Source organism: Nerophis lumbriciformis, linkage group LG24, assembly GCF_033978685.3.
Source record: "Nerophis lumbriciformis linkage group LG24, RoL_Nlum_v2.1, whole genome shotgun sequence".
NCBI classification, from domain to species: Eukaryota; Metazoa; Chordata; class Actinopteri; order Syngnathiformes; family Syngnathidae; genus Nerophis; species Nerophis lumbriciformis.
This window is the reverse complement of record NC_084571.2, coordinates 37242501-37255000: the sequence shown is the minus strand read 5'-3', so window position 1 is coordinate 37255000 and position 12500 is coordinate 37242501. Positions and strand designations below refer to the sequence as shown.

Sequence of the window (12500 nt, the reverse complement as noted above, 5' to 3'; positions counted from 1 at the left end):
CCCACCTTTTTCAACTGATTCAAACTGTTACAGCTCCAAAATATTCAGCCTGTTCAAAATTGTGTGCTATTTTTTAACAATTTCTAAAATTCCCAGTTTCCCAGAATTCCAGGTTTTCCGGGACATTTTTCCCATTCAAAATGAATTGGCCATTTTTCAAACTTCCACCATTTCCACATTTTTCAACCTATTCGTACCATTCCACCTTCCACACATTCCACCATTCTGGAAATTCAAACTATCATTTTTTTAAGTTAAAAAAATTCCAGGATTTTCCAGAATTCCTTCTTTTCCAAAGCCCTATTTCCACCTTTTTTTCTGGCGACTGCTCCTTCCACATTTTTCAACCCACTTCAAACGTTCTACTGTCAAAACATTCTTTTTAATCAGGAAAATAAACTAAATTATTTTTTGAACTGGAAAAATTCCCGGCTTTCCTAATATTCAAGGAATTCTGGAATACCATTTTTAATTCAACATTTCTCGACCGATTTGAAAAATTTCAACACCAACCATTTCAACTCACTCAGATTATTCAAGGTTGTTTTTTTTACTATTTTCCAAAAATTCCCACTTTTACTGAAATTCCCAAATAGTTTGGAAATTCCCATTTAAACCAATTGGACATTCTTCAAAGTTAAAAAATTCCCACCTTTTTCATCTGATTCAAACTGTTACAGCTCCAAAATATTCAGCCTGTTCAAAATTGTGTGCTATTTTTTAACAATTTCTAAAATTCCCAGATTTCCCAGAATTCCAGGTTTTCCGGGACATTTTTCCCATTCAAAATGAATTGGCCATTTTTCAAACTTCCACCATTTCCACATTTTTCAACCTATTCGTACCATTCTACCTTCAACACATTCCACTATTCTGGAAATTCAAACTATCATTTTTTTTAAATTGAAAACATTTCCAGGATTTTCCAGAATTCCTGGTTTTCCCAAAGCCCTATTTCCACCCTGTTTTCTGGCAACTACTCATTCCACATTTTTCGACCCACTTCAAACGTTCTACCGTCAAAACATTCCTCTTAATCAGGAAAAAAACCGAAGTTGTTTTTTTGAACTGGAAAAATTCCCGGTTTTCCCAATATTCCAGGAATTCTGTAATACCATTTCTCAATCCAACATGTTACTACTTCAACATTTCTCGACCGATTTCAATAATTTGAACACCAACCATTTCAACTCATTCAGAACATTTAAGTTTTTTTTTTACCATTTTTTTAAAAAATTCCCGCTTTTGCAGAAATTCCCAAATAGAAAATTCCCATTTAAACCAATTAGACATTCTTCAAAGTTCCAAAATTCCCACATTTTTCATCTGATTCAGACTCTTCCAGGTCCAAAATATTCATCCTGTTCAAAATTGTGTGCTCTTTTTCAAATATTTGTTAAATTCCCGGATTTCCCAGAAGTCCCAGTTTCAGGGACATTTTTCCCATTCAAAATGAATTGGCCATTTTTCAAACTTCCACCATTTCCACATTTTTCAACCTATTCATACCATTCCACCTTCAACACATTTCACCTCTCTGGAAATTCAAACAATCATTTTTTCAACTTGAAAACATTTCCAGGATTTTCCAGAATTCCTGGTTTCCCAAAGCCCTATTTCCACCCTTTTTTCTGGCCACTACTCCTTCCACATTTTTCAACCCACTTCAACCATTCTACGTCAACCATTCCTTTTGACTTGTTGTTTTAACTGGAAAAATTCCCGGTTTTCCCAAAATTTCAGGAATTCCATTATACAATTTTTCAATTCAACATGTTACTACTTCAACATTTCTCGACCGATTTGAAAAATTTCAACACCAACCATTTCAACTCATTCAGACTATTCAAGTTTTTTTTCACCATTTTCAAAAAATATCCAGCTTTTACCGAAATTCCCAAATAGTTTGCCAATTCCAGTTTCAGGGAAATGTTTTCCTATTCAAAATGAATTGGCCATTTTTCAAATTTCCACCATTTCCACATGTTTCAATCTATTCAAACCATTCCACCTTCAACACATTCTACCATTCTGGAAATTCAAACTATAATTTTTTTTAAGTAAAAAAAATTCCAGGATTTTTCAGAATTCCTGGTTTTCCAAAGCTCTATTTCTACCCTTTTTTCTGGCGACTACTCCTTCCACATTTTTCAACCCACTTCCAATCAAAAAACAAAGTTGTTTTTTGAACTGGAAAAATTCCCGGTTGTCCCGAAATTCCAGGAATTCCGTAATACCATTTCTCAATTTGTGCTGAAAATTTTAATTTCACTTTGGGGATTAATTAAGTATTTTTGATTCTGATTCTGATTCTGATTCAACATGTTACTACTTCAGCATTTCTCGACCGATTTGAGCAATTTCACCACCAACCATTTCAACTCATTCAGAACATTTAAGTTTTTTTTTTACCATTTTCAAAAAAATTCCCGCTTTTACTGAAATTCCCAAATAGTTTGGAAATTCCCATTTAAACCAATGGGACATTCTTCAAAGTTCCAAAATTCCCACATTTTTCATCTGATTCAAACTGTTCCAGCTCCAAAATTCTCAGCCTGTTCAAAATTGTGTGCTCTTTTTTTAACCGTTTTTAAAATTCCCGGATTTCCCAGAATTCCCATTTTCAGGAAAATGTTTTCCCATTCAAAATGAATTGGCCATTTTTCAAACTTCCACTATTTCCACATTTTAACCTATTCAAACCATTCCACCTTCAACACATTCCACCATCCTGGAAATAGTAACTATCATATTTTCAAGTTAAAAAAAGGTCCAGGATTTTCCAGAATTCCTGCTTTTTCAAAGCCCTATTTTCACCCTTTTTTCTGGCGACTACTCATTCCACATTTTTCAACCCACTTCAACCGTTCTACCGTCAAAACATTCCTCTTAATCAGGGGAAAAAAACGAAGTTGTTATTTGAACTAGAAAAATTCACGGTTTTCCCAAAATTCCAGGGATTCCGTCATACCATTTTTCAATTCAACATGTTACTACTTCAACATTTCTCGACCGATTTGAAAAATTCCATCACCGACCATTTCAGCTCATTCAGACTATTCAAGTATTTTACCATTTTCCAAAACATTCCCGCTTTTACTGAAATTCCCACATTTTTGGGAAATTCCCATTTAAACCAACGGGGCATTCTTCAAAGTTCCACAATTCCCACATTTTTCATTTGATTCAAACCCTTCAAACTCCAAAATATTCCACCTGTTCAAAATTGTGTGCACTCTTTCAACAATTAAAAACAAAAATTCCGGGATTTCCCTGAATTCCCAGTTTTCAGGGACAATTTTCCCATTCAAAATGAATTGTCTTTTTTTTTTTAACTTTCACATTTTTCAACCTATTTAAACCATTCCATATTTCACTCATCCTGGACATTCAAACTATTATTTTTTCAAGTTCTAAAAAATTCCAGGAATTCCCAGAATTCCCGTTTTTTTCAAACCCTATTTCCACCCTTTTTTCTGGCGACTACTCCTTCCCATTTATCAACCCACTTAAACCGTTCTACCGTCCAATCATTCCTCTTAATCAGGACAAAAAACGAGGTTGTTTTTTGAACTGGAAAAATTCCCGGTTTTCCCAAAATTCCAGGAATTCCGTAATACCATTTCTCAATTCAACATGTTACTACTTCAGCATTTCTCGACCGATTTGAAAAATTTCCACACCAACCATTTCAACTCATTCTGACTGTTCAAGTATTTTACCATTTTCCAAAAAATTCCCGCTTTTATTGAAATTCCCAAATTTTTGGGAAATTCCCATTGAAACCGGGACATTCTTCAAAGTTCCACAATTTCCACATTTTTCATCTTATTCATCCATCTTATTATTGTGTGCTCTCTTTCAACAATTTTTTTTTTAATACCCGGATTTCCCTGAATTCCCAGTTTTCAGGGACAATTTCCCCATTCAAAATTAATTGTCCATTTTTTAAACTTGCACATTTTTTCAACCGATTCAAACCATTCCACCTTCAACACATTCCACTCACCCAACTAACACTTTCCCAAGTTCCAAACAAAATTCCGTTCTTCCTGGAAATTCATACTATTCAACATTCAAACTATTCTTACATTCATACTACATTTGGTCAGTATTTCAGTTCAACTTCAGCATTGGAGCATTCACACGCAATCTTTGACTGGGATGTTTTGCTTCTTGGTCTCAAGAAAACCTTACATAGAGGATCTTTGACTTTGTTTTTTATAGGCCTCCTAAAACCAGCCGAGCACTCCTTTCATACAGAGGATATTTAACTTGTTTTTCGGAGTAAGTACTTAAAAAAAGCAGAGTGATCCTGACTTTTAGAGGATCTTTGACTAGATTGTTCTTATTATAGTAGGTCTATAAACACAGCAGTGCACTTGTCTTATAAAGGATCTTTCACTAGCTTTTTTTATTGTAGTAGGTCCATAAAAACATACAGTAAAAGTTATCCTGTCTAATAGAGGATCTTTGACTTGTTTTGCAGTAGGCTTACAAGAAACCGCAGAAGACTCCTTACATAGAAACATTGTTTTGTAGTAAGTCCTTAAAAACAGCAGTGTGCCTGTCTTATTGAGAACGCTGACAAGCTTCTTTTTTATTTTTATTGTAGTAGGTCTTAAAAAACAGCAAAAATTATCTGTATTTTAAATGTTATTCGACTCCTTTTTTGTTGTTGTTGTTGTTGTAGGTCCTTAAAAACAGTCTTTTAGAGGATCTTTGAATAGCTTTTTGTATTGTAATAAATAGGTCTTTAAAAACAGCAAAAGTGGTCTGTCTTTTAAATGTTATTTTACTATTTTTGTTGTAGTTATAGGTCCCTAAAAACAGTCTTTTAGATTATCTTTGACTAGCTTTTTGTATTGTAATAGGTCTTTAAAAACAGTAAAAGTGGTCTGTCTTTTAAATGTTATTTTACTATTTTTGTTGTAGTTATAGGTCCCTAAAAACAGTCTTTTAGAGGATCTTTGACTAGCTTTTTTGTATTGTAGTAGGTCTTTAAAAACAGCAAAAGTGTTCTGTCTTTTAAATGTTATTTTACTATTTTTGTTGTAGTTATAGGTCCCTAAAAACAGTCTTTTAGAGGATATTTGACTAGCTTTTTGTATTGTAATAGGTCTTTAAAAACAGCAAAAGTGGTCTGTCTTTTAAATGTTATTTTAATATTTTTGTTGTAGTTATAGGTCCCTAAAAACAGTCTTTTAGAGGATCTTTGACTAGCTTTTTGTATTGTAATAGGTCTTTAAAAACAACAAAAGTGGTCTGTCTTTTAAATGTTATTTTACTATTTTTGTTGTTTTTTTAGGTCCATAAAAACAGCAGTGTGCGTGTCTTTTAGAGGATCTTTGACTAGAATTGTTTGTATTGTAAGAGGTCTTTAAAAACAGCAAAAGTGTTCTGTCTTTTAAATGTTATTTTACTATTTTTGTTGTTTTTTTAGGTCCTTAAAAACAGTGTTTTAGAGGATTTTTGACTAGCTTTATTGTATTGTAGTACGTCTTAAAAAACAGCAAAAGTGCTCTGTCTTTTAAGTGGTATTTGATTATTTTTGTTGTTATAAGTCCTTAAAAACAGCAGTGTGCGTGTCTTTTAGAGGATCTTTGACTAGCTTTTTTGTATTGTAGTAGGTCTTTAAAAACAGCAGAAGTGTTCTGTCTTTTAAATGTTATTTTACTATTTTTGTTGTTTTTTTAGGTCCTTAAAAACAGTATTTTAGAGAATCTTTGACAAGCTTTTTTGTATTGTAGTAGGTCTTTAAAAACAGCAAAAGTGGTATGTCTTTTAAATGTTATTTTACTATTTTTGTGGTTGTTATATGTCCTTAAAAACAGCAGTGTGTGTGTCTTTTAGAGGATCTTTGACTAGCTTTTTTGTATTGTAGTAGGTCTTTAAAAACAGCAAAAGTGCTCTGTCTTTTAAATGTTATTTTACTATTTTTGTTGTTGTTTTTTGGTCCTTAAAAACAGTATTTCAGAGGATCTTTGACAAGCTTTTTTGTATTATAGTAAGTCTTTAAAAACAGCAAAATTGCTCTGTCTTTTAAATGTTATTTTACTATTTTTGTTGTAGTTATAGGTCCTTAATAACAGTCTTTTAGAGGATCTTTGACTAGCTTTTTTGTATTGTAACACGTCTTAAAAAACAGCAAAAGTGCTGTCTTTTAAATGTTATTTTACTATTTTTGTTGTTTTTAGGTCCTTAAAAACAGTCTTTTAGAGGATCTTTGACAAGTTTTTTGTATTGTAGTGGGTCTTTAAAACAGCAAAAGTGTATTAAATTATATTTGACTATTTTTGTTGTTATTAGTCCTTAAAAACAGCAGTGTGCGTGTCTTTTAGAGGATCTTTGACTAGCTTTTTTGTATTGTAGTAGGTCTTTAAAAACAGCAGAAGTGTTCTATCTTTTAAATGTTATTTTACTATTTTGTTGTTTTTTTAGGTCCTTAAAAACAGTATTTTAGAGAATTTTTGACAAGCTTTTTTGTATTGTAGTAGGTCTTTAAAAACAGCAAAAGTGCTCTGTCTTTCAAATGGTATTTGATTATTTTTGTTGTTATAAGTCCTTAAAAACAGCAGTGTGCGTGTCTTTTAGAGGATCTTTGACTAGCTTTTTTGTATTGTAGTAGGTCTTTAAAAACAGCGGAAGTGTTCTGTCTTTTAAATGTTATTTTACTATTTTTGTTGTTTTTTTAGGTCCTTAAAACAGTATTTTAGAGGATCTTTGACATGCTTTTTTTGTATTGTAGTAGGTCTTTAAAAACAGCAAAAGTGGTATGTCTTTTAAATGTTATTTTACTATTTTTGTTGTTGTTATATGTCCTTAAAAACAGCAGTGTGTGTGTCTTTTAGAGGATATTTGACTAGCTTTTTTTGTATTGTAGTAGGTCTTTAAAAACAGCAAAAGTGCTCTGTCTTTTAAATGTTATTTTACTATTTTTGTTGGGTTTTTTTGGTCCTTAAAAACAGTATTTCAGAGGATCTTTGACAAGCTTTTTTGTATTATAGTAAGTCTTTAAAAACAGCAAAATTGCTCTGTCTTTTAAATGTTATTTTACTATTTTTGTTGTAGTTATAGGTCCTTAATAACAGTCTTTTAGAGGATCTTTGACTAGCTTTTTTGTATTGTAACACGTCTTAAAAAACAGCAAAAGTGCTATGTCTTTTAAATGTTATTTTACTATTTTTGTTGTTTTTAGGTCCTTAAAAACAGTCTTTTAGAGGATCTTTGACAAGTTTTTTGTATTGTAGTGGGTCTTTAAAACAGCAAAGGTGTATTAAATTATATTTGACTATTTTTGTTGTTATTAGTCCTTAAAAACAGCAGTGTGCGTGTCTTATAGAGGATCTTTGACTAGCTTTTTTGTGTTGTAGTAAGTCTTTAAAAATAGCAAAAGTGCTCCGTCTTTTAAATGTTATTTTACTATTTTTGTTGTTTTTTTAGGTCCTTAAAACAGTATTTTAGAGGATCTTTGACATGCTTTTTTTGTATTGTAGTAGGTCTTTAAAAACAGCAAAAGTGGTATGTCTTTTAAATGTTATTTTACTATTTTTGTTGTTGTTATATGTCCTTAAAAACAGCAGTGTGTGTGTCTTTTAGAGGATATTTGACTAGCTTTTTTTGTATTGTAGTAGGTCTTTAAAAACAGCAAAAGTGCTCTGTCTTTTAAATGTTATTTTACTATTTTTGTTGGTTTTTTTGGTCCTTAAAAACAGTATTTCAGAGGATCTTTGACAAGCTTTTTTGTATTATAGTAAGTCTTTAAAAACAGCAAAATTGCTCTGTCTTTTAAATGTTATTTTACTATTTTTGTTGTAGTTATAGGTCCTTAAAAACAGCAGTGTGCATGTCTTATAGAGAATCTTTGACTAGCTTTTCTTGTGTTGTAGTAGGTCTTTAAAAACAGCAAAGTTGCTCCGTCTTTTAAATGTTATTTTACTATTTTTGTTGTTTTTTTAGGTCCTTAATAACAGTCTTTTAGAGGATCTTTGACTAGCTTTTTTGAATTGTAATACGTCTTAAAAAACAGCAAAAGTGGTCTGTCTTTTAAATGTTATTTTACTATTTTTGTTGTTTTTTTGGTCATTAAAAACAGTATTTCAGAGGATCTTTGACAAGCTTTTTTGTATTATAGTAAGTCTTTAAAAACAGCAAAATTGCTCTGTCTTTTAAATGTTATTTTACTATTTTTGTTGTAGTAATAGGTCCTTAAAAACAGCAGTGTGCATGTCTTATAGAGGATCTTTGACTAGCTTTTTTGTGTTGTAGTAGGTCTTTAAAAACAGCAAAGGTCTTTTAAATGTTAATTTACTATTTTTGTTGTTTTTTTAGGTCCTTAATAACAGTCTTTTAGAGGATCTTTGACTAGCTTTTTTGTATTGTAACACGTCTTAAAAAACAGCAAAAGTGGTATGTCTTTTAAATGTTATTTTACTATTTTTGTTGTTTTTAGGTCCTTAAAAACAGTCTTTTAGAGGATCTTTGACAAGTTTTTTTGTATTGTAGTGGGTCTTTAAAACAGCAAAAGTGTATTAAATTATATTTGACTATTTTTGTTGTTATTGGTCCTTAAAAACAGCAGTGTGCGTGTCTTATATAGGATCTTTGACTAGCTGTTTTGTATTGTAGTACGTCTTAAAAAACAGCAAAAGTGCTCTGACTTTTAAATGATATTTGACTATTTTTGTTGTTATAGGCGTGCATGTCTTTCAGAGGATCTTTGATTATTTGCTCTTGTTGTTGTAGGTCCTTAAAACAGCAAAGGGCTCCTGTCATTGAGAGGATTTTTGACTAGTTTTTCGGGCTAAGTTTTTAAAAACAGCAAAGTGCTCCTGTCTTATAAAGGATCTTTGACCTTTTTTTAAATGGAGTAGGTCCTTAAGAACATACAGTAAAAGTTATCCTGTCTAATAGAGGATCTTTACTTGTGTTTTTGCAGTAGGTTTACAACAGGGGTCCCCAATATGACTGCCATCATATTGCAGCTCACATGTATCTCTTATGTGTGACTGCCATCATATTGCAGTCTACACGTATCTCTTATGTGTGACTGCCATCATATTGCAGTCTACACGTCTCTCTTATGTGTGACTGCCATCATATTGCAGTCTACACGTATCTCTTATGTGTGACTGCCATCATATTGCAGTCTACATGTATCTCTTATGTGTGACTGCCATCATATTGCAGTCTACACGTATCTCTTATGTGTGACTGCCATCATATTGCAGTTTATATGTATCTCTTATGTGTGACTGCCATCATATTGCAGTCTACACATATCTCTTATGTGTGACTGCCATCATATTGCAGTCTACAACTATCTCTTATGTGTGACTGCCATCATATTGCAGTCTACACGTATCTCTTATTTGTGACTGCCATTATATTGAAGTCTACACGTATCTGTTATGTGTGACTGCCATCATATTGCAGTCTACACATATGTGTTATGTGTGACTGCCATCTCCCGGTCACACTTATCATTCCACCATGTACCAATTAAAATTGCTTCGAGGTCGGTAAGCACAACCAGAACTATTCCGTACATTAGGCGCACCGGGTTATAAGTCGCACTGTTGATTTTTGAGAAAATGAAAGGATTTTTAAGTGCGCCTTATAGTCCGGAAAATACGGTATATTGTATATCGTAACAAGCACGTAATCGGTATGTTTAGGAAAAAAATTGTGAATGAAGCATGGTTGTTTGCATGAACAAAAATGGTTGATTGTGTGACTGCCATCATATTGCAGTCTACATGTATCTTTTATGTGTGACTGCCATCAAATTGCAGCCCACACGTATATATTATGTGTGACTGCCATCATATTGTAGTATACACATATCTCTTACGTGTGACTGCCATCATATTGCAGTCTACACGTATATATTATATGTGACTGCCATCATATTGCAGTCTACACTTATATATTATGTGTGACTGCCATCTACCGGACACACTTATCATTCCACCATGCACCAAATAAAATGTAATCGAGGTCGGTAAGCACAAGCAAAATTATTTCGTACATAAGGCGCACTGTCGATTTTTGAGAAAATGAAAGGATTTTTAAGTGCGCCTTATAGTCAGGAAAATACGGTATATTGTACATCGTAACAGGCACGTAATCGGTAAGTGTAAGAAAAAAATCGTGAATGAAGCATGGTTGGTTGCATGAACAAAAATGGTTGGTTGTGTAACTGCCATCATATTGCAGTCTACACATATCTCTTATGTGTGACTGCCATCTACCGGTCACACTTATTATTTCACCATGTACCAAAATGAAATAGCTTCGAGGTCGGTAAGCACAACCAAAATGATTCCGTACATTCGGCGCACCGGGTTATAAGGCGCACTGTCGATTTTTGAGAAAATGAAAGGGTTTTTAAGTGCGCCTTATAGTCCGGAAAATAGGGTATATTGTACATCGTAACAAGCACGTAATCGGTATGTTTAAGAAAAAAATCGTGAATGAAGCATGGTTGGTTGCATGAACAAAAATGGTTGATTGTGTGACTGCCATCATATTGCAGTCTACACGTATCTCTTATGTGTGACTGCCATCTACCGGTCACACTTATTATTTCACCATGTACCAAAATAAAATAGCTTCGAAGTCGGTAAGCACAACCAAAATTATTCCGTACATTAGGCGCACCGGGTTATAAGGCGCACAAATTAAATGATTTTTAAGTGCGCCTAATACTCCGGAAAATACGGTATATTGTACATCGTAACAGGCACGTAATCGGTATGTGTAAGAACAAAATCGTGAATGAAGCATGGTTGGTTGCATGAACAAAAATGGTCCATTATGTGACTGCTATCATATTGCAGTCTACACTTATCTCTTATGTGTGACTGCCCTCTACCGGTCACACTTATCATTATACCATGTTCCAAAATAAAATTGTTTCGAGGTCGGTAAGCACAACCAAAATGATTCCGTACATTTGGCGCACCGGGTTATAAGGCGCACTGTCGATTTTTGAGAAAATGAAAGGATTTTTAAGTGCGCCTTATAGTCCGGAGAATACGGTATATTGTACATCGTAATAGGCACGTAATCGGTATGTTTAAGAAAAAAATCGTGAATGAAGCATGGTTGGTTGCATGAACAAAAATGGTTGGTCGTGTGACTGCCAACATATTGCAGTCTACACGTATCTCTTATGTGTGACTGCCATCTACTTATCACATTTATCATTATACCATGTACCAAATAAAAGAGCTTTGAGGTCTGTTAGCACAACCAAAATTATTCCGTACATTAGGCGCACCGGGTTATAAGGCGCACTGTCGATTTTTGAGAAAATGAAAGGATTTTTAAGTGCGCCTTATAGTCGGGAAAATACGGTATATTGTATATCGTAACAGGCACGTAATCGGTATGTTTAAGAAAAAAATTGTGAATGAAGCATGGTTGTTTGCATGAACAAAAATGGTTGATTGTGTGACTGCCATCATATTGCAGTCTACACGTATCTCTTATGTGTGACTGCCATCATATTGTAGTATACACATATATCTTATGTGTGACTGCCATCATATTGCAGTCTACACGTATATATTATATGTGACTGCCATCATATTGCAGTCTACACTTATATATTATGTGTGACTGCCATCTACCGGACACACTTATCATTCCACCATGTACCAAATAAAATGTAATCGAGGTCGGGAAGCACAACCGAAATTATTCCGTACATTAGACGCACCGGGTTATAAGGCGCACAAATGAAATGAATTTTAAGTGCGCCTAATACTCCGGAAAATACGGTATATTGTACATCGTAACAGGCACGTAATCGGTATGTGTAAGAAAAAAATCGTGAATGAAGCATCGTTGGTTGCATGAACAAAAATGATCTATTATGTGACTGCTATCATATTGCAGTCAATCTTATGTGTGACTGCCATCATATTGCAGTCTACACTTATCTCTTATGTGTGACTGCCATCTACCGGTCACACTTATCATTACACCATGTTCCAAAATAAAATTGTTTCGAGGTCGGTAAGCACAACCAAAATGATTCCGTACATTCGGCGCACCGGGTTATAAGGCGCACTGTCGATTTTTGAGGAAATGAAAGGATTTTTAAGGGCGCCTTATAGTCCGGAGAATACGGTATATTGTACATCGTAACAGGCACGTAATCGGTATGTTTAAGAAAAAAATCGTGAATGAAGCATGGTTGGTTGGATGAACAAAAATGGTTGGTTGTGTGATTGCCAACATATTGCAGTCCACACATATCTCTTATGTGTGACTGCCATCTACTGATCACATTTATCATTATACCATGTACCTAATAAAATAGCTTTGAGGTCTGTAAGCACAACCAAAATTATTCAGTACATTAGGCGCACCGGGTTATAAGGCGCACTGCCGATTTTTGAGAAATTCAAGGATTTTTAAGTGCGCCTTATAGTCCAGAAAATAGGGTATATTGTATATCGTAACAGGCACGTAATCGGTTTGTTTAAGAA

At 33.6% G+C, this 12500-nt stretch overlaps 1 protein-coding gene across 1 annotated transcript in view; it reads right to left on the bottom strand.

The window, feature by feature from the left end:
• olfm2a (olfactomedin 2a) overlaps window positions 1-12500 on the bottom strand; it is a 274363-nt gene that overhangs the window by 260897 nt on the left and 966 nt on the right. The gene's annotated exons all lie outside the window — the stretch shown is intronic.